The sequence below is a fragment of the Acomys minous genome, assembly GCF_964271855.1.
Source record: "Acomys minous genome assembly, chromosome: 3".
NCBI classification, from domain to species: domain Eukaryota; kingdom Metazoa; phylum Chordata; class Mammalia; order Rodentia; family Muridae; genus Acomys; species Acomys minous.
The window spans coordinates 82848858-82870970 of NC_140485.1; the positions used below are offsets into that span (position 1 = coordinate 82848858).

At 46.2% G+C, this 22113-nt stretch overlaps 1 long non-coding RNA gene across 5 annotated transcripts; it reads right to left on the reverse strand.

The window, feature by feature from the left end:
* Positions 1-6213: 6213 nt before the first annotated feature.
* Positions 6214-18059, reverse strand: LOC311593724. 5 transcript variants are annotated; one of them, XR_014777813.1, is made up of 4 exons: positions 17932-18059; positions 16316-16623; positions 7390-7627; positions 6214-6467 (listed from the first exon to the last, which is right to left on the reverse strand). It is a non-coding gene; the product is annotated as an uncharacterized lncRNA (long non-coding RNA). The 5 variants fall into 5 exon arrangements; XR_014777814.1 differs by lacking the exon at positions 6214-6467 and adding an exon at positions 6534-6550; XR_014777815.1 differs by lacking the exon at positions 6214-6467 and having other exon boundaries at positions 7332-7627; positions 16316-16453.
* Between the last annotated feature and the right edge of the window lie 4054 nt (positions 18060-22113).

Sequence of the window (22113 nt, forward strand, 5' to 3'; positions counted from 1 at the left end):
GTCAAAAGCAGGTATCTTGGTCACATTGTACCCCACTGCTGATCTACCAATTCTCTTGGGACACTCAGGATGGTGACTCTAAGTGGTGGTTCAGGCATCTTGTTCTGAGACAGATCAGAGAGACCTAATCCCCTCTAAGGCCCTTTGGCATGGGTTAATCGGGGTTACATCTTTCCTGGTTTGATTCCAAGCACCCATGTGGTAACTCAAAACCATCTATAATTCCAGTGTCATAAAATTGACATCCTTTCTGGCCTTTTCAGATGCCAGGCACACATGAGGTGCGTGGGCATATACATAGGCAAAACACCCCTACACCTAAAAGGTAGAAATAAAATTAGCATTGAAAAAAAAGAAAGAAAGATCAGGAGTCACCACCATTCTGAGACCACTTCTTCCTAGTCACTTCTTAGTTCAATTACCTACAGACCAAAGAAAAGCTCTCCACACATACACCAGTTTAAAATGACAACACAAGGGGTCCCGCTCAAACTAAGGCACCAGCCAACGACAATACAGGCGGTAAACTTTAAACCCCTACCCAGATCTAGCCAGTGGACAGAACGTTCTCCACAGTTGAGTGGAGAGTGGGATATGACTTTCACACGAACTCTGGTGCCCCATATTTGACCATGTCCCCTGGAGGGGGAGACCTGGTGGCACTCAGGAAGGACAGCAGGTTACCAAGAAGAGACTTGATACCCTATGAGCATATACAGGGGGAGGTAATCCCCATCAGTCACAGTCATAGGGGAGGGGAATAAGGGGAAAATGGGAGAGAGGGAAGAATGGGAGGATACAAGGGATGGGATAACCATTGAGATGTAGCAAGAATAAATTAATAAAAAAAATTTTTAAAATGACAACACGAAGACAAACCAGCTAGGGCTCTAAGTAAAGGGACTGGAGACACAACAGAGCTCAGCAAGGGCAGCAGGCAGCTGTGGTACGGCGTCCTCCATGAGGAGTGGCTAGACCATGAAGAAAACACGGATTCTCCACAGAGAATCATGTGCCCTTCCTGTTCCCTATGGTCCAGGGCTCCACACAGTATGAAGTTTCACTTTGTGTCCCTCTTGCCCACATCTGAGATTAGGGAGCAAATCTCCCACTGGGAGGGCACAGCTGTGAAAGCTGCCTGATTGGCATCATAAAAGGCAGCGACATCCAAAGTAGCCTGTCCTACCCGCTGGGAACCAAGTGGATTCATTCGGGGTGTTGGGGTGTGTGGGGGGGGGGGGAAAGTCCCTCTTGTCTCTGCACTGCTATATATGGGTATATGGGAGTAGTTTGCCTAACTCTTTTTTTTTTTTTTTTTTTTTTTTTTTTTGCCTAACTCGTAAAAACAGAATTTCTGCGATGACACTGGGCTCCTGAGAAGCTAGTACCCACGTCTACAAAGCTCTTAAATATCTTAGCTAAAGGGAGCCATCAAAGGTGCACACCGCTATGGGTGTCCCTGAGAGCTCTACCCTTGCTGCCCACTTCTGGAATGACGTTACTAATCTAGGGCTTCTTCATTAGCTGAGGCATTTCAGGCTGAATGGTGAGTCCGTCTAATTATTCAAAGAAAAATTTCGCCCGGCGGCGGCGGCGGCGGCGGCTGCGGCGAGTGGCACACGCCTTTAACCCTAGCACTCGGGAGTCAGAGGCAGGTGGATCTCTGTGAATTTGAGGCCAGCCTGGTCTACAAAGTGAGTCCCAGGACAGCCAGGGCTACACAGAGAAACCCTGTCTTGAAACAAACAAACAAACAAATCGTCGTTAAATTGGGACCGGTTTGAAAGCTGAGCTAGCAGATCGCTGACATGAGGACCGTAGAGGAGCTGGAAGGAGGAATGGTTGCCGTGTTTCTGGTTGGAAGAAGAGGACAGAGTGTGGATGCCCGTGACTGGGAAAGATGGGGCAAAGGCCAGGTGTGACTCCGGGGTGCATTTGTGAGCATTTTGAGTGAGATAGAGGAAATACCAAAGAATGTATAACAAAGTACAGTCTAGTGTGGCCCTGGAACCCGAACATTTTCTGGGTGTTGCGTATGTGAATACACAATGTGCATGGGACTCTGTGTGGACAGTTCACGACCGCGACATACAGAATCTGCCCAGGGTCGCACAGCTGCTGAGCAGCAGTGGAAGGGACCAAGCCCCGAGACGCTGTCAGTTTCTTTGTCTAAGTTGCAATGAAATCAGAGAAAGGGGATTCTGGGCTTTAAATGGAGAATTCCTCAATCATATTTTTGTCTTTAATTACTGCTAATAACAGGAATCATAGGGATACATCTCAACTCTCAAGCTGAATCCAGGATTAAGAATATCTTCCAAACAGATTTTATTTCTTTATTTTTAAATTCTTCATCGTAACCCCCAAATTTCTTTGTTCTGCCTTGAAACCTGACTTCTGCCAAGTGCCTGCTTTCGGTGTGACAAACGGTTTTATTGTCGGTGAATTTCAAAGACGTAAAAACCTTTATATATCCCAGCAGGTTCCGAAGCCCCACTCAAGATAGAAGCCAATCTGAGAGCCAGGTACGAGTGGTGCGCACCTCTAATCCAAGCACTCAGAATTTGAGGCCAGGCTGGGCTGAACTCTGTTTCAAAAAACAAAAAGAAAGAAAGGAAAGAAGGAAGGAAGGAAGGAAGAAAAAAAAATGATAGTTTCAATACGGATAGCCTTACAGGCTCATATTATATCTGAATGCTTGGTCATTAGGGAGTGGCACTATTAGGAGGTGCATCCTTGTTTGGGTAAGTGTGGCCTTGAATGAGGAAATGTGTCCATGGGGGGTGGGCTCCGCGTAAGATTCAGAAGCGTAAGCCAGGCCCAGTGTCTCCCTCTTCCTGCCGCCTGCAGATCCAAATGTAGAACTCTCAGCTGCTCTCCAGCACCATGCCTGTCTAATACCACCATGCTCCCTGCTATGCCAACCATGGAGTAAACCTCTGAGCTGTACGCCATCCCCAATCCGATGTTTTCCTTTATAAGAGTTGCTGTGGTCATGGTCTTTCTTCGCAGCAATAGAAACCTTAACCAAGACAGAAAGAGAGAAAGACTACAAAGCACAATGGTCGTTTAGTGCTTGTGTTTTGATCCATAGGCTTCTCGTTTGCATAACTGATGAGCAGCACAGGTAGAGGATGAAGAAGGTGATGGAGGAGGGGAAGAAGAAGAAGAGGGTGGGAGGAGGAGAATAAATACTATCATAAGGTAAATGAAATATACAATGCCAAAAATGACTAAGAAAGAACTCCCAGAAATCAGAAGCCAAGACAGATAAGAAAGGAAAAACAGGTTGAGTTTGAGGCCAGCCTGGCCTACAAAGGAAGTCCAGGCCAGCCAAGGCTACACAGAGAAACCCTGTCTTGGGGATTGTGGGGGGAGGGGAACAGCCATGGTGGGCAGGCTAAAGGCAAACAAATGGAAAAAAATGGCAGACTGATCAACAAGTTGACCAAACTCCATCAGTGAAGTAACAGGCACAAAAAACTGGACTCCTCCTTGAGTGAGACTGGGAATATAGAACTTAGAGAATATTTCAGAAAGATTAGTTCTGGAAGTTTCTGTTGGAAGAGGAGAAGAAATCAAACATTGTTCATAGGAATTTGTGTCACACAACGAACACTTCACAGCGTGCAGGACTCCACAGAGGCAGTGTGGAGGTTTGAATGAACTGGTCCCCATAGACTCATCTGTTTGACTGATTGGTTACCAGCTGGTGGACTCTTTAGGGGAGGATCAGGAGGTGTGGCCTTGTTGGAGGAGCTGTGTTACTGGGGTCAGGGTTTGAGGTTTCAAAAACCCACAACAGGACCAATATCCCCTCTCTCTCTCTCTCTCTCTCTCTCTCTCTCTCTCTCTCTCTCTCTCTCTCTCTCCCCCTCCCTCCACTTTGTACATCAGATGTGATCTTTCAGCTACTGTTCCAAGGCCTGCCTACCTGCCTGCCATCACACTTCTCAACAAGGTGACCATTAACTAATCCCCTAAAGCTATAAGCAAGCCCTCCCCCCCCCCAATTAAATGGTTTTAAAGGTTGCTTTGACCATGCTGTCTCTTTACAGCAATAACTAAGTCAGAAGTTGGCACCATGGACTGGGGTACTGCTGTGACAGGCTTGACCATGCTGCCTTTTGGGACTTTGGGACTTTGGATCAGGAAAGTAGTTAAATGTTGTCAGTTGGGCTTAATGAGCCATCCCAGCAGGAGAGAAGACGACAGTGGCACTAGAAAGCAATGTTGGCTGTGGAGACCTGGCTCAAGGAGCTTCAGAGGGGAAGAACAGTAGTGGTGGCCTAGAGACCATCCTTGTGATATTTTGGCAAAGAATTTGGCTGCCTTCTGCCCTTCTTCTGAAAATCTGTCAGAGGCTAAATTGAGTTTTTGATTGATGTAGAGCAAGTTGGACCAAGAGAAACACAAAGTGTACAGTTCAGGGAGAAAAGAGTGCCAGGAAATGTCATGTTGGAGCCAAGTCCTGTGATCAAGGAGATAAGCTTAAAGGAAAGCTTGATGCTAAATGAAATAACCTCTGGGCAAGACCTCACCCTGAGAAGCTTCCAGATCGTAAATAGAAAAACTTGTGCAATAAGGGAAAGCATTGATGAGTAAAGATTATACAAATGCAAGTCTTGGAGCGGGGCAGGCTCCAGCCCCAGCAAGCAGAAAAGCTTGGCAGCTTTGGGCCACTAGTTCTGGCTTTAGAGTCAAGAAGGATGCAGAAGTAAAGGAGTCGTAGCATCTTCCTCCTCAGGTCAGGAGAGCAGCAGAGGCCAGGCATGTGCAAGGGAGTCCAGGCAAGGAGCCATGGAGCTGCCCTTGCATGAAGCTGTGAAGGTGAAGCCTGGGTGGCCTTGGAGAGTCCGAGATGCTGGAAATGCCAGAGCTGCAGTGTGTCTACAAGAGAGAGCTGCAGACAGGGTGCGGAACAAGTCAGAATGAGGGGAGAATGGGAGGGAGGGAGGGAGGGAGGGAGGGAGACAGAGACAGAGACAGAGACAGAGACAGACAGAGAGAGACAGAGACAGACAGACAGACAGACAGACAGACACAGAGATTGAGAGAGGTAACAGTCAGCAAAGCTGATAACAAGTCTTGGCCATATGTTGAGCATAGAGGATTTGGAGTTTACCCTGCTGGAGTTCCATCTTGCTTTGTTCCAGTTTTCCCTCATTCTGCCTCAATTCCCCCCTTTTGGAATGGTAATGCATATTCTGTGCCATTGCATGTTTGAAGCATATAATTTTCTTTTCGATTTTATAGGGGTAAGAGATTCCCGAGTCTCAGAAAAGACTTTGAACTTTTAAACAGTGTCAAAACTATGAAAGACTGGAGACTTTGGAAGTTGGACTGAGGCTACAAGCCTATGAGGGCCAAGAAGCAGACCGTGCTAGGTTGAATAAAAATGGCCCCACAGGCTCATATGTTTGAATGTTCGGCACCTAGTTGATGAGATACTTAGGACTAGATGTGTGGCCTTATTGGGAGAAGTGTGACACTGGGGACTAGGCTTTGAGGGTTCAAAAGCCCACACCACCAGGCTGAATCTAGTCTCTGTCTGTCTGTCTGTCTCTCTTTCTGTCTCTCTGTCTCTCTCTGTCTCTCTCTGTGTCTCTGTCTGTCTGTCTGTCTGTCTGTCTGTCTGTCTGTCTCTCTCTCTCTCTCTCTCTCTCTCTCTCTCTCAGCTGGTTCAAAGCCATGCCTGCCTGCTTGCCTGCCATCTTGCTCCCTGCTTTGACGACCATGGACCAGCTCTCTGACTCTCTGAAGCTGTAAGCAAGCTCCCAATTAAATGTTCTCTTTTAAAGGTTGCCATGGCAGTGGTGGCACACGCCTTTAATCTCAGCACTCGGGATGCAGAGGCAGGCAGATCACTGTGAGTTCGAGGCCAGCCTGGTCTATAGAGTGAGTCCAGGCCAGCAAAGGCTACACAGAGAAACCCTGTCTGGGGGGAAAAAAGTTGCTTTGGTAATGATGTCTCGTCACAGCAGCAGAACAGTAACTAAGACGGGAAGTAAATTGTAGTCTGGGAAGAGAACATCCCTCAATCCTCAGGGAGAAGAAGATGCTAGTCCAGTGTCTCGGGGCATCATCCCTCGCTAATGTATCCCCCACCACTTCTACACCACCGATACCAGAACACTGCAGGTGCTCGTGCCTGTCCCTGCGAAGCCAAGCATCAGAATCAAAACTTGAGTCTTCAGGGTACAGTTTATTGAGAGAGGCAGCCATCTGAGAAGGCAGCCACTTAACAACCTAGAGGTCTGCCATCCACCTCAACACCAGCCAGCGAACATCGCAGGAGATGGGACCTAGGCAGTCAGCCATTCCAAAGTTTAGCCTCGCCCCTCTGGTCAGGTGGTCAGCCTTGTCTCTGAGTGTCAGCGCCTCTGTCCTTATCATGGCCTCCGCTCTCCTCCCTTACCCCCTCTCTCTCTGTGCAGCTGGGCTTGTATTCCTCCCAAGGTGCCAACCTGGAGGCGGGGCAATCCAGAGCTCAGATGAGCCGTTCCAGTGTGTCCCGAGCTGTTTACAGTGTGTATGTCCTGACGCCTTTCTAGAAAGTGAGCACAAGTGTGGTCTTACAGTGTGGACCATAAGCGTGCTCATCTCTGTCCCTTACATGGAGAGATGGACCCCCGCCTCTAACTAGGAAAATGGCCCAGGGATGAGCCACATCTAACAGCCCATTGGGTAAAAAACTCTCATTTGTTTAACAGATTCCTTTCCTTGATTTTGCTTGCCCATGTGGTTCTCGTTCCTCTTAAAGACACTGCAGCGGGCAAAGCGGGTGGTATTTAGTGCTGGGGGAAAGCAAGGCAGCTCTGTTGCTATGGCTTGGCTCTTTGGGATTTCCTGAGAGGACGTCATGACCTCCCACATGTTCTCACTGGATCATCTGGATTCAACCCGATTGTTAGAGCTCGCTGCAGCCTTCACAATGAGGTCGAAACAGGACGTAAACATGAGTCACTCCGCTCTGGAGAGATGGCCCAGAGGCTAAGGGCACTGACTGCTTCTCCAGAGGTCCTGAGTTCAATTCCCAGCAGCCACAAGGTGGCGCCCAACGATCTGTAATGTGTGATCTGATGCCCTCTTCTGGCCTGCAGGTGTATGTGCAGGCAGAGCGCTGTCTACATAGTAATACATAAATAAATCTTAAAAAAATAAAGAGCCCCTCCTTTCTCAGCATTCTTTAGACCTCACAAACTACACTGGTGTCCCTCTTGTATTCTGCCTCTCTCCCTTCCTCCCTCCTTCCCTCCCTCTCAGGGCTCTCTACAAAGCCACCCAGCTCCCAGACCCAGCCAGTGATGACCACTCACATGACACACACATGAGAAGGAACGTGTTTTTATGAGGAAATCATTCCAGAACATGGGGGGAGGGGCTTACAAGAAGGATGATGCTGGTGGTAGTAGCTTGAAGCATTTGTGACGGGCAAGCCAGACTTCTTCCCAGGGTTAGAAACTGGTGATTTCCATAGGATATTTGAGGCAGCACTTTTTGCTTGTTGAGCAGGTGAAGTATTCGATTTCGTTTTTCTTGCAGGTCTTTCTGCATACCCCCCGGTTAACCTCACATGGCATCCAAGGTGCTGGTCTCTTGCTACTGCGGGATCCGAACAGGCCACCTGGGAAAGACATAGCTACGTTTGGTTTCTGTGCATTGGCAGTGGTGGAGGTGAGAAATCATGAGCGAAGGGAAACCGTCTCTTTGAGCATAGGACCCAGAGGCGAAACATCTGGAATCCAGGCAGAGCTCTGTTCTGTGCTAGTTCTATGCTTATGTGGCCCTACATCATCTTTACAGTGGAAGAAACAACAGGGCCAAGTCACTAAGGGTTTTGTGTAAAATAATTACTTATTCTTTATATTTTAATTAACATAGGAAATTATTACGGCATCAGTTATCCCTAAACCAGCTATTTCCCAAATAAGAAACACACAGAAACTTATCAAATTAATAATAAGCCTTAAAGCACTGGAGCTGGGCAGACATCAACCTTCTGTGCTATTTTGTCTGCTTTCCATCCCCCAAGTCCCAAACACTTGCACAAGTTCTCCGTTTGCCTGCTTCTCCTCCATCAGGCCACTCCTCGGAGCAAGCTGCTCTTGGATACAAGGCTCCTAGTTAACCCATGGTGACCTCCTGTGTCTCTGACCACCACCACCTCCTCCTCCTCCTCCTCCTCTTCCTCCTCCTCTGCCTCATGGTCCTTTTCAGACTCCAAGCCCGGGAATCTCAACTCCACCTACCTCTCTTTTGTCCAACCCAGGATGTCAGCAACTTTATTAGCCAATCAGAGGTAATTGGGGAGAATTTCTTATTTCACATGGATACAGGAGACGGCTCAACAAACACAACAATGCCCTTGGGACCTCAGGACACTGAGATGAGCTTCTGAAAACACACTGCACAAGACCCTCCTCCAATGGTTTTGTGATGATAATGTTGAGGCCTGCTCTTTGTAACATAGCTGAAACCATTTTGTATTCAGAGTCCATATTTGTCTAGGGAACAATACAATCAACAATGGGGGTGCCCAAGTCCTGAAATTCATGAGCCTAAACAGGAATATTATTCTCTGCCCAGTTGACAAAGTGACGCACAGGAAGATCAGGCAAATAAGCCTGATATGCTGCAGCAGTAGTTTTTACTTATTTACCTATTTATCATATACTAATAAAGACATAATAAAATACTTAATAAACTTTAAAATGTCTCCTAGTCTCATAAATTTGAATATTCTGAAAAGTTGTTTTTGCAATATCAAAATTAAGTACCTTTTAAAGAATGAAGTCACAGAATATAACCATAATTTTTATAAGGCAAAACTAAATTTTAACAGGGTAAACAATCTCGAAAATCAATTGTATTATTTTGATGTTATAAAGTTTGGCTGCCAGCAAGAAAACTTCTTGTATATGAATGCATGGAAGTACAGTTTTAATGCGCGTTAATCAAGCATAGTTTTAAATCTTTTTTTTTTTAATAAATCTAGTTTTTAAGACAGGACAGAAATTATGTAAAATCTTATCCCAACTTAAAAGTACCTTCGGAAACCTGTTTCTTTAGTTGGCTCACACCATTTGTTGTTCAGGATGGTTCCAACCCTGAGTTGAGAGTTTAAGTTAACTTTTTGTTACAGATGTTAGAGATTTTTAACCGTATTCAATAATTTATAAACTAATAATCTATAACAAAAAATATACAGAACATAATAAATTTATACATTGGAGGCCAGTCAGAAACAAACATGTAGTTACTTTTTCTAGCTGTAGTTTCAAGGGAGGAGCACCTTGCTACCTGCTGAATGCAATTCTCATGGCCACAGAGGCTTTGTAGCAGGGCTAGCCATCAGCTGCCTTACCAAGGAAAGCAAGAAGTGGCTGGTCCGCCTTTAAAACCATGTACAGATCAGGCAGGCCTGGGCTTGCCGTTGGCTTGATGCAGGGCCTTCTCCAGGAGTTAAGTGAGCTCCTCCCTGCGGCTGCAAGGCTCCAAAGGCAAGCTAGTTTATTAGTTCAGGGGGCATCTTCCCCCCTCCCCGAAAATTCTTGAAATGAGTTAAAACTAAGTCAAAGAGGTGAACAAGCGAGCAGATGAAGTTTGGCTTTTCCCCCAGAATATGAAACACAGAGCACAATCAAAAAAACTACAGACATAACCTGACAGTCTCGGATAGACACAGACAAAACCAAAGACAGAGGGCTGCACATGGAGGCGCTCAATGAGATTCCCCCCTTCCCGCCCCCTCCTCCCCCGCCTCTCCAAAGGGAGAATCCGAACTTCTTTTGTCTCCTGACTGGGAAGAGCACAGTCGCATCTGTCTTCCCTTTCCCCGAGTCACCAAGGGTCTGGACCACACCAAGACCAAACCAAGAAAGCAAGAAAAAAAAACTTACCTCCTTACGGAGGAGATGGCTGGTTTGGCGGTGCTCACTTATCATACTGAGGGGGCAGCCAACACACCAAATGTTAGAGTCCAGAGAAAGCTGCACAAACCACTCTATGACCTCAGTTAGATATGGATGGTTTATTGAATGCAACACAGTGGACTCTGGAGCCAAACTGCGACACATCAGTCTGCTTTTAGGCTCCTTTTTATAGGAAAACCATGTGCAGAGGAGGGCTCATTTTCTCTAACTAGACAAAGTATTATCAGCTAACTAACCTTTACGCTGATTGGTCCCAAGTGATTGGTCCCAAGTGAGGTGGTGGTTGGGGTCTTCCAGAGTATAGCCAAGAGCAGAGATAACATGGAGTGTAGCCAAACGTGGAGATATCAGAACAGAAAGTGTGACACCATTGAGCCAGAGTGAAATATAAGGCTCACTTGACCCTCTGGCAGGGTCTGTTCTGTCAGATATGAAGAATGCTTCTAGGAAGCAGAGTTAAAAAAATTTGAACTTAATTTCACCTTATGAACAAAGATGGCTCCAGCTATGTTACAAAGAGCAGGTCTCAACAATAAAATTATCACACATGGGCTGTCCATGAAATCATCAAGCATTCCATAAGCAATGAAATTATAATTTATTATGCAATTATATAAATGACATAAATATTATATAAATTAATAATGTAATTAAATTACTCAGGAAAGTAATTTAATAAGTCATTATATGCATCGTTGGTGCAAATGTTTTTCCTGAGTACCCTGAGTCCATGGACTGCCACCCATGGGCACGTACTGGGCATGTTCTGTGTGCCTCTAGCGATGTGAATTCCAGAAGCAAACACACATTTGAACCTATAGGTTTGCATGACTTAATGCTATAAAACAAGCACAAACATGTTCTGCACACGTCTCTGCACATTTCCCCCCAAAGAAACAGGTACAGTGCATGCACAAGCCACACACTGCTGACAGACACATGGGGCCTGTTGATTTTACACACACACACACACACACACACACACACACACACACACACACACGCATATTCGAGGGAAGGGCAGGTGTCCTCACCACATGAACCTCCTCCACACGCATGCTCCATGTGACTAAAGCCATCCAGCGGTGTGTGCTGACGGGAACCCTGAAGTTCCTGGCACACAGTCAACATTTTCTAAGTACCAATCAGCTATTACAACAAATGAGAAGCTAGAAAGAAAACAATGCAAGCATTCACTGCCCCGTCCTCTGTGTCAGGATTTCTCCAGTGATGCCTTGAAGAACCCTCATAGAAACTTACTGTGTCCCCATCAGCACCATCTGATGAAGGCACAGAGGCTCAAAATGGGGCTGTGTGCAAACCCAAACCTCCATAGCTTGTTCTTGACCACATCAGCACTAAAAGTGTGTGAGTTGGGGGGTAGGGGTGGGCAAGTGAGCCACCACAGGTGTACGGAAGTCAAGGGACAGCTTTCGGGAGTCCGTGGTGCTCAGGGATGGAAAGAGGTTGTTTCAGATGACAGGACATCAAGACCACACCCACTGCTCTCCAGGTCACATGGTCTCTCTTTGCAAGGATTCTATGATGTCTGCTCCTGCCCCATGTGTGTGGGCATGAGGCTTCAACAGTCAGTCCGGCAAGCCTCGCTTAGCAGTCAGATGACTGTCTAGCCTTCCATCTCTTCCTCACCTTACTGGACCAGGTACTCAGGTGGGACCATGCCGAAGTCTCCAGTTCATAAGTAAAAATGGTGTTTACTACTTGTATTGTCCTTGGTTAGTACAATAGGTTGAGCAGACACCCCTGAGCCTTGATCCACCCATTACGATGTTCTTCTTGTAGGTTTCTAAGTTCCTCTGGATCCTTCTATTTCCCCATCTCTTATATTTCTCTTACTTAGAGTCCCAGTAGGAAGTCCTCACATCTGTCCCGATCTCTTGGTAAGTGAAGACTTTCATGGGACATGCCTTTTGGGCTAGTGTCCAATTATAAGTGCATATATACCATGTGAGTCTTTCTGTTTCTAGATTAACTCACTCAGTATGCTTATTTCTAATTTCCTCCATTTGTCCACAGATTTCTGGATTTCCTTGGTTTTTACAGCTGCACAGTTATGTGGAGAGCAGGGACTAACTCTGATGTGAGCTCTGGTGCCTCATATTTAATGACCTCCCATCGATGGGGAGTCCTGGTGGCACTCAAAGAAAGAATAGGCAGACTACCAAGATGAGACTTGTTAGCCTGCGACCATAAAGTGGGGGAGGAGGTCCCCCTCGGACATGGACCTAAGGGAGGGGAATAGGGTGGGGGTGGGAGGGCAGGAGGAACGGGAGGATAGGAGTGGTGGGAGAAGAATTGAGTTGTAATCTGAATAAAATTAATAAAAAAAAAAAAGAAAAAGTAAAAATAGGCCAGCCAGATGGTTTATCGAGTAGCAGTGCTTGCTGCCCAGCTTGACAAGCTGCTTTCCATCCCTGAGATGCACAGACTCCTCCCTGCAAGTTGCCCTCTCACGTCCACAGGCCTGTAGTGCCTCCCATGCCCATGCTTTTACACAGAAACTGAATGAATACATTAAATCACGTTCATTGATGAACATGAGACAATGTCATGTGATTTACTTCACAGGGGGGAAAAAAAAAGAAGCACCTGGCCATTCATTTTGGTTTTTAAACAAGGAGGAAATATTAGGAGAAAATGGCTCAGGGGCTGGCATCTGGGCCCTGGCGCCTGTGTGAAGTGCCTTGGGAGTCTAGAGAAGACACTAGATGCCACATCACCCAGCCTGATGGCTAACACGAGTGAAGGCAGAAAATAGTTCCCAGGCGCTTTCCCGCCAGTCGTCCTCTACAGGAGCACACATATCAATAAATAAGTGTAATAAACTATGGTGGTTTTTTTTTTTCTGAGACAGGGTTTCTCTCTGTAGCCTTGGCTGTCCTGGACTCGTGTTGTAGACCAAGCTGGCCTCGAACTCACAGAGATCTGTCTGCCTCTGCCTCCCGGGAGCTGGGATTAAAGGTGTGTGCCACTGTGCCTGGATAATAAACAATGTTTTTAAAGGTTCTATACTTCAAGCAAGTGACCAGCAAAATGGAAAGGCAAGAATTTCTGTCTCCCAGAAGTCAGAGGCCACAAAATCTCTGTCATCCCAGAGGCATTGGGAACCAGAGCAGCCCAAGACTTTCTCCAAGGCCCTGGAGGAAGGGTGAACGGAAAGCTAGTTCTGAGTGCTTGCCCAGGGGCAGACTTGGCAAGGTCTGGGCTGGGCCTGGGCCCGGAGCCTCAAACAAGTTATGGATTGGGTTCCTGGGAACCAGCTTTCCCCACTGAAGGGCTGTGGTTATCAGATGCCTCTTTACCAGCATTGCTTGGCTTGGCTTTCTGCCCACCTCGAACCCTTTTCCCCCTCGTAAAGGGTATATAAGATGCTCTTCTTCTTCTTCTTCTTTTTCTTCTTCTTCTTTTTCTTCTTCTTTTTCTTCTTTTTCTTCTTCTTCTTCTTCTTCTTCTTCTTCTTCTTCTTCTTCTTCTTCTTCTTCTACAGAGTTTTTTTTGTGCAGCTCTGGCTATCCTGGTAGACCAGGTTGGCCTTGAACTCAGAGATCCACCTGCCTCTGCCTCCTGAGTGCTAGGATTTAAAGGCGTGTGCCACCACCGCCGGGCGATGCTGTACTTCTTGATAAATTTGCCTGTCATAAGACCACCCGGGCAAGACATCCTGACCAGCTTTCCTATCTTCCTTATCTTCTCATTTCGAGGCCCTCCCACTTAGGACCCATCGCTGAAGAGTGCCCTGCTGGTCTGGGTCACAGAGGGACGGCTGGCAATGTAGACACTGAAGACTCGAGAGCAGACAACTCTCTCCTCTCCACCACCCCAAGAGGGCTCAACCCACAGCAGCTCAAAAAGTAAGTATTTCTGAAGTAAAGATAAACTCAGAGACACGCACAGCCTCCTACACTTGCTCTTTCCAAACATGGTGGTGGCCTGCATCACCACGGACGTTCACATGCTGTCACATTCAAGTCACCTTTAATGAGCTGCCTTGGGGCCCCAGCACGGCCTCTGACTCTCTGTATAATGTTATATCTCCAACCCAAGTCTCCCCACGTAAGAGACGGACGGGAAAGGGGAAGTTTGCACCAGGGCAGGAAACCTCAGCTGTGTTTGTGAAGGAAGCCAGTGAGGTCTCACAGCTTGGGGATAACTCTCTCGTACTCGCTCACACACCTCCAATGGAGCTGATTGGGTGCACTCTTAGCTGGAGCCAGGGCAGTGTGCTGGAGTCTTGAGCAAATACTCATAGGCTCCTGCCTGAACCGAGAACCAAACCCTGGAAGCCTCTCGCAAGTTCAGCCACAGACACCGCCAGCTGAGATGTTTTCAGAGCAAAATAAATGGCCATAAAAAAAAAAAGCGAGGGATACAGGGCTGGCTGCCGCTGCAGGGGCCTTTGAGGTTGGTTGGCTTTCTCATCACGGGTGTCCTGAGGCTCACAGCTGCCTATGATTATAACTCTAAGGGATCTATCTGGTGCCCTCTTCTGGCCTCTATGGACACCCACACACATGTCTGTATGCACACATACGTTTCCATAAAATAAAACCTTTGTTTAAAAAAAGCCAATGATGTGGTCAGGACCCTTTCTTTTTAAAAATGATTTTAATTTTAATGTGTATATACCTGTGGAGTTGTAATGTGTGTGCAACTGCGTGCAGAGTCAAGAAGAGGTCATCCGGTCCCCTGGGCTAGAGTTACATGTGGTTGTGAGCTATCCAGTATGCGCACTGGGAACTGAACTTGAGTCCTCTGCAAACGCTCTTAACTGCTGAACCATCCCTCCCGCCCTGCTCTGACCCCTTTCTAACAGCTCCATCCGGATCCCAAGTCAATGGGATCAAACTGTTCAATTTGATATGCATGTTTGGGGCAATCAAAGGAAAAGATGACGTTGACTGTCCTGGCGGAAAGGTTGTCAGGGGCAGCTCCTGCCTCCAAATCCTGCCTGGTGGCAGTCATAAAGTCACAAAGAAGCTGAGCTTCTGAAGCATGGCCTGCTGCCTTCTCGTGCCATTTCTTACAAGCCCGCCCGTGTTTCCTACCACTGTCCCACAACGAGTTTTACTGAACAGGAGACCAGGGTCCTTCTGTAAACTGGGGAAAAGGAGCAGGGAAGTGATCCAGAAGGAGAACATGAAGAAGAAACACTAAGTGGAAGGGAGGGGAGAGGGAGGAAAACACTGTGGGTCGGGGGAGACAACTTCAGACGCGGGGACTCAAGACCCACTCAGAATGGAGGAGACCACCCACGCTTTCCACAGTGCCAGGGCAAAACCACGCCCAGTGTCTCTGCATGTGTCAGAGCTTGACGAGAGAGGAAACCCATCCCTGCCTCCTGATCACACTTAAAATCCATACTCAAAAATATCTTCCTCAAGATTGGAAAATAATAGTAGACATTTTCTTCCCATTTATTTCTAGCACCCCTTGATTGGGGGCACTACCACAGTGGGCTGTGCGTATTTATTAATACATCTTGAGTTTGGAGGCTCACCCATGGAGTACACACCCATGAAGGCTTCGCCACTCCCTGTCACTGCCAAAGGTTTCTTCCAACATGTAATGCTATTTTTGCTTACTAACTCTTTCTTATGAGGAGATCTTCCTTAAGCCATTTTGTTTGTTTTATTTTGTTTTGAGACAGTGTCTCGCTTTGTAGCTCTGGCCTTCCTGGATCTTACTGTATAGCCCAGTCAGAGAGATGTTTGCCTCTGCCTCCCAGGTGCAGGGTCAATCAAACCCTTCCCATTCCGATGGCCACTCAGGTCCCATGTACAAAACCTAACATGAACAAGCACAAGAAAACTCACCCAGCCCCAACTCACAGCACCAACCCAACAGAGTCAAACGGCAGACCCCCTCTCTGCCCCATTCCTAGTTTCACTAAACTCTTCCCAGCTCTGTCCGACAGCAAATACTGCTCAGTCTCCACGTGACATCAGAAACTCAGCCAAGCCTGAGCTCATAGCAGAACTGCTCACCTTGAGCTCAGCTGTACGCATCTTTTCACTTCTCCGCCTTCCCTGTGGTCTTACAATCCATTCCCCTACCCCCAGCTCACCATGGCACATCAAACTTGTCATTCCTCCTCCAGCCTCCCACACCCACACCAGGAACCAGGCTGCGTGCCACTTCCTGCTGTCCTTCATGCTTTGAGTCTCCACGATGCCAGCAACACAAGCCAACCACTTTAAGTCCGCCTTGAGAGAGCGTTTTAAGGGGGATTCTTGTCCTAGCTGATCCTGGGTCATCTCCAACCTACCTGAGATTTGCTTACACCACAGGACTTTTTCAGAGGTCCCTGAGATACCCACAGTACACATGAGACCCCACAGCTTTAGAGAGACCGGAGTTACCTGTAGTCTTGTCAACCAGGATCAGCAGGATGGCCAGCATCATGAAGTACGGCTTTGTGGCTGTCATGCTGAGGGGCACGGAGGGCTATGTTACAGGTGACTGGGGAGGAATCAGCGTAGCAGAGCAGGGCCCTGCCTCTGTCAGTTTTGGAAATAGGCCAGGGTTAGGGGCAGTGAACTGAATGGAATGGGAAAAAGCTGAGGTTAATCAAACACATGGGTGCCCCGCCTCAGGAATCCCAGCTAGGGACATTCTGTGGGTTAGGGAGAAATGCCAGAAATGCACACAGCAAAGCAGGCCCACCTTCCTGTAAGAGATGAAGACAAAGTTTAGCCAGTTGACATCTTGTGTGAGACAGACGAAAATAAACGAGTCAGTCACTCAATGAGAAAATTAATACGTTTAACAAGCAATCTCCAGACATATAAGTCTTTACTAGAAAATTCTCTGCTAGAAAGAAATGAACTAAATAGCATCATAACTACGGAAGAAGGTTTAAATTTTCTTACGTGAATAATCAGTCCTTGTCAACTTTACCTCAGTAAAGCTGGGTGGAGGGACTGGAGAGCTGGCTCAGTGGCTGCTCTTCCAGGAGACCAGAGTTCAGTTCCCAGCAACCTCATGGCGCCTCACAACTGCTGGTAACCCCAAGGGTCCTCTATCCTCCATAGACACCAGGACCCACATGGTGCACAGATACACATGCAGGGAAAACACCCATATGACACCAAATAAACAATACCAAGCCAATATTGGCAAAAAAACAAAAAATCCAAACAACAACAAGCTGGGTGGGGAAAATGGCAACAGACTCAGCAGACTCGTTGCCAAAGAACTATATGATGGCCATTGAGCACATTAACAACACAACAACAACAACAACAACAACAACAACACTCCAAGGCTCAGGGAACGCTCCCACACCCACATAGGAAGTCACATGTGACAGCATATGTCTGGATCCACAATGCTAGAGGAGGCAGAGACAGGAAGATCCACAGGGCTCAGTGGCTGGGCTATCTAGAAAAATCCACAAGCTCCAGGCCAGTTAAGAAGTGGAGAGCAGTAAGGAAACCACCTGCTGTTGACTTTTGACCTCAACAGGTGTGTGCACAGGTGAGTGCGCACACACGTACACATGAGCACACACTCACATACACATACATGCACACATATACATTCACACACATATGCATGCACATATGCATGTATACACGCATGCAAACACACACACACATGAATCCACAGACACACACACACACACACACACACACACACACACACACACACACACACATCCACAGACACATGTTCACCATTACTAACCACAAGAGAAATTCAATCTCAAACCACAGTTAGGTATCATATCAAACCTCCGAGAACGCATATTATTTCAAAGCAAGAGTAACAACTGTTGTCAAGAATATGTTGGCTTTTGACACCACTGGTGGGAGTAGGAAGTGGTCGCAGGGACTAGGGAAGACAGTGCGCAGAGTGGTAATTACGCAAAGAGATACATCCAAGGCTCCCTTCCCAGGAGATTCCCCCAATGAACAGAGGTTTCAGAGGCATGTTCACGGCGGCATCACCTCCAGCAGTCAGACCTGCCACTTACCACTGGATGGAGGGGTTTGCACCGTGTGGGGTAGGTGTGCAGTGGAATATTGGTTGGCCTGTAAAGGGAGAGGGGCTCCTGTTTGGACACTGCTGGGCCTCAGAGACCCTGCATGGAATCAAAGAATCAAAGAATCCCGCCACAAGTGTGGAGTCACCCTCACAGAGGCACCCGGAATCACCAAACCTTCTAGAATGAAACTGGAGTTGTGGTTTCCAAGGCTGAGGAGGCAAGGAGGGAAACTGGCAAGAGCAGTTTGTTCCTTTAAAATTGCTTTTACTTTCTGCATATACATTTGTATTATTACACATGTACAAAAAACTACACACAGCAAGAAGGACCACAACAAATCATGAACTATATTAACGTCACATTCGTAGTGTTTTGCTATCTGTATTTGGCAGCCTTGAAGAAATCTTTCCTAACTTGGTGAGTCTAAAATTGTGAATGTAAATCGATATTTATCATATTTCATCATCTCTATCAGATGTTAGATATTAGAACATCTACCTAGACCTAAAAACATCTTAACCCCTAAACAACTAAGTATAATTGTAAAACTAAACTATCTGGTCTTCAACCCCATCAGAGACTTGAGAATGAATAAAATTAATTACCTGAGTAAGGTTAGTAGCTTCCAAAGTGAAAAAAATAAAATAAAAATAAAAAAGATAGTTTGCTCCCTGAACTCTCTATAATGTTGGAGCAGCACCTCCAGCCTTCTGGCTCAGTATATCTGACAGACATAATTGTGAGGCAGGAACTATTGAGGACTTGCTTACCCTGTCTTGGCAGAGTTTGGCCGTCGACCCTGCCTGCATCCAAGCTTGCCCATTTTTAGCAGAATTCTGTCAATGACCTAAACGAGGGCATTTTGCCCAGTGCCTGGTTTACCACATTTGAAGTCATCTCCATAAGGAGGCTCTTTGATGCTCATCATCTCCTTTGAGGTAGGCTGGGAGTTGCCAGGAATTAACCTGTCTTGTTGTCCAAGAGTCCTGTATGTCTCTGAGGTTTTTGAAGACGTTATCTAACTATTTTATCTTTATCTATCTATAGAATCATATTTATCTGTTAAACCTAGGACGTATACTCTCGTAATATAAATAGATAGCAATTGATATGACCATGATTTGATCAACTAACAATTAACTTGTATACATTACTTGTCCTAAACAGCCTGAATGTCTATGCATAAACAATGCTTTTTGATGGTTGCAGAATCCCTGTGACTTATTATTAGATGCCATTCTTTGTATGGCATGAATGAGGATTTACAGATGTCTTTCTTCTTTTCATACAAAGGGCAGAGAGCCAGCCTTAATTGTTCTGTGCATCCCACACACTTCATACACTTATAATGTTAGGACTGTATAATGCTTGTGAGAAATTATATGTTTTCAGAACAAAAGAACCAGACACTGATGCTGGATCAGACTTGACAGGATTCATTCCTCCCAGCATGCTGGACGCTGACATCCTGCATCCTTCATGTTCCAGCACCAAGTGCTTCAGTTGCTGTTCCTCATCAGAACAGGAAAGCTCTCAAGACAGCTTCGAAGAAAGCTTCTGATCCCAATTGTTCCAGCATTTCAGACTGTCCCATACAATACTTCTATTAAGCCTGGCTTTTCTCAACATTTAGAGATTGGACCACAAATACTATTCCTAGCTTGTTTAACCATTTCCCCCAATTTTATTTAGGCCTCTACAAAGGTATTATTCATCCTAAGTCAGCCAGAAGAAACCTTAAGAGAATGATGCACCATTTCCCTTAAGGGGGGTTGGGTAGCTTTTTGGTTGCTTTCTTGGGCTATGGATGTTTATTTTTATTGGGAGTTGGTTATAAGTTACTATTGGTCTTATTCAGAGAGAAAACGAGGTTTGACTCAGGGATGTCTCTCTTATCCTTTATCTTTCTTTCTTAGGTTTGGAGATAGGGGCTGAAAAGAAAGAAGGGGGAATATAGAAATATATAGGGATGACAGGACAAAAAGTAGATTATTGAATCTAGTCCTCAACTTAAGGCCTTATTTGTTACTCACAAATAAGGTTATTTTTAACTCATTGGCATAGAATTTTGTATACTGATGCAAAAAGTTTAATTTTGATACATTGGTATAGAATTCAAATTTAAGATTATTTTTCAGGCATTATATATATTTCTACTGTAATATGAGGTATTGTACCCACACACCTCAAGTAGAATACGATGTTTACCTCCAATACTTTGAAAGGGCAAGAGCACTTTGGAACCGAGCTGCAGTTAGCAGCTCCTGAGCCCCTAGGGACCATGACAGCTTTGCAGTGTTGGAAGACACAGGACCTGGCTCTAGTTTATCGGCCAGCTCATTTCTCCTCCTTCTATCAGACGGATACATAAAAGTTGAATGCATTTGTGAATTATGATTTTTCAACACAGAATATTTCTATACACGAGATTATGCCCAAATTATGTCTTTAAACATTTATCATTTCTGTAAAGTAAAAGCATTTAAAAATCCTTTCTTCCTTCTCCCAAATTTGCATGAGGGACACACAGAAGAATAAGCCCTTCGTGCAGCTATGGGCATCTGGGAGGCTCTTCCTAATGCTTTGACACAGTTGCTCATGTTATGGTGACCCCAAAGGTAAAATTATTTCATTGCTGCTTCATAGCCGTAGCTTTGGTACTGCTTTGAATTGTAGTGTAAATACCTATGCCAGGGTTGTTCAACTCCCAGAGGGTTTATGACCCACAGGTTGACAATCACTGTTCTAGAGGCTAATGCGTTCACAGACACAAAACACGAGAGGCAGAAATCACCTGTTATGGGAGCGCTCAGATTGGTTACCCATATTAAAGTGGGTGTTTACACAGGTAGTAAACGTGGGCTTGAGGACCAGTTTCCTACAACTGAAGTCTGGAGGGACAGGGATTTTTTCCCAATATCAACTAGAAACAAAACACCCTAGGGAAATGAGCCAAGATTTAATGGCACAGTTGCCATTTCCCCAGCAGGCATCTTTCCAGCTAAGGCAGAACAAAATGACGCCCACACAAAGGTCTGGACCAGAGGAATGGAAGGCCCATTCCATCAGTCGAGGGACTCTGGCTCCTATTTCAGAAATAAGAAATTCCCAGGACTGGAGGGATGGATCAGTGAGTAAGAAAGCACACTGTTACTTGCAGAGGACTCGAGTTCGGTTCCCAGCGCCCATGTCAGGAGGCTCACAACTGCCTTTAACTTCCATTCCAAGGGATCTGTTGCCTTTTTATGGTCTTGGAAGGCATTGCACTCACACATGCACAAATCCACACACATACACATAATAAAAGTAATCTTTAAAAGAAGAAAAGCAAGAAACTCTCCCAAAACTAGAAAAGTGACCACATCGTAGAGATGGTCCACTAAAGCTGTCTCCACACTACATTCAGCACAGTGCTTGGATGACTCTTTTTCCTTTTCATGAGTCCAAGTGTCTCTCTCTCTCTCTCTCTCTCTCTCTCTCTCTCTCTCTCTCTCTCTCTCTCTCTCTCTCTCTGTCTGTCTCTCTCTGTCTCTCTCTCTCTGTCTCTCTCTCTCTCTCTCTCTCTCTCTGTCTGTCTCTGTCTCTATCTGTTCCTGTCTCTGTCTGTCTGTCTCTGTCTCTCTCTCTCTCTGTCTCTCTCTCTGTCTCTCTCTCTGTCTGTCTCTGTCTGTGTCTGTCTCTGTCTCTGTCTGTTCCTGTCTCTGTCTGTCTGTCTCTCTCTCTGTCTGTCTGTGTCTGTCTGTCTGTCTGTCTGTCTGTGTGTGTGTGTGTGTGTGGTGTGTGGTGTGTGGTGTGCAGTGTGCACGTATGTGTGGGGGGCACTGTGTGACTGGATGCCCATGCACAGGTGTGCATGTGGAGGTAAGCAGTTGGTGTCAGGTATCTTTCTCAGGCCCTCTCTGCTTTACATATTGAGGCAGGGAGGGTCTGCCACTTGAACTTTGCCCACCAGCTTCCCTAGTCTAGCCAGCCAGCTTAATTCATTATCCTCCATCTTTGTCTCTCAAGCTGGGATGGCAGGTGGCTGCCACATTTTCCCAGTGTTTACAAGGGTGCTGGAGATCCTAGCTCGGTTCTCACCCTTGTGCGGCAAGTACGTTGCCCACTGAACCATCTTCCCAGCTCTGCTGAGTGGCTTTCTCCCACTGTCTAACCAACTTAAAAAGAGGG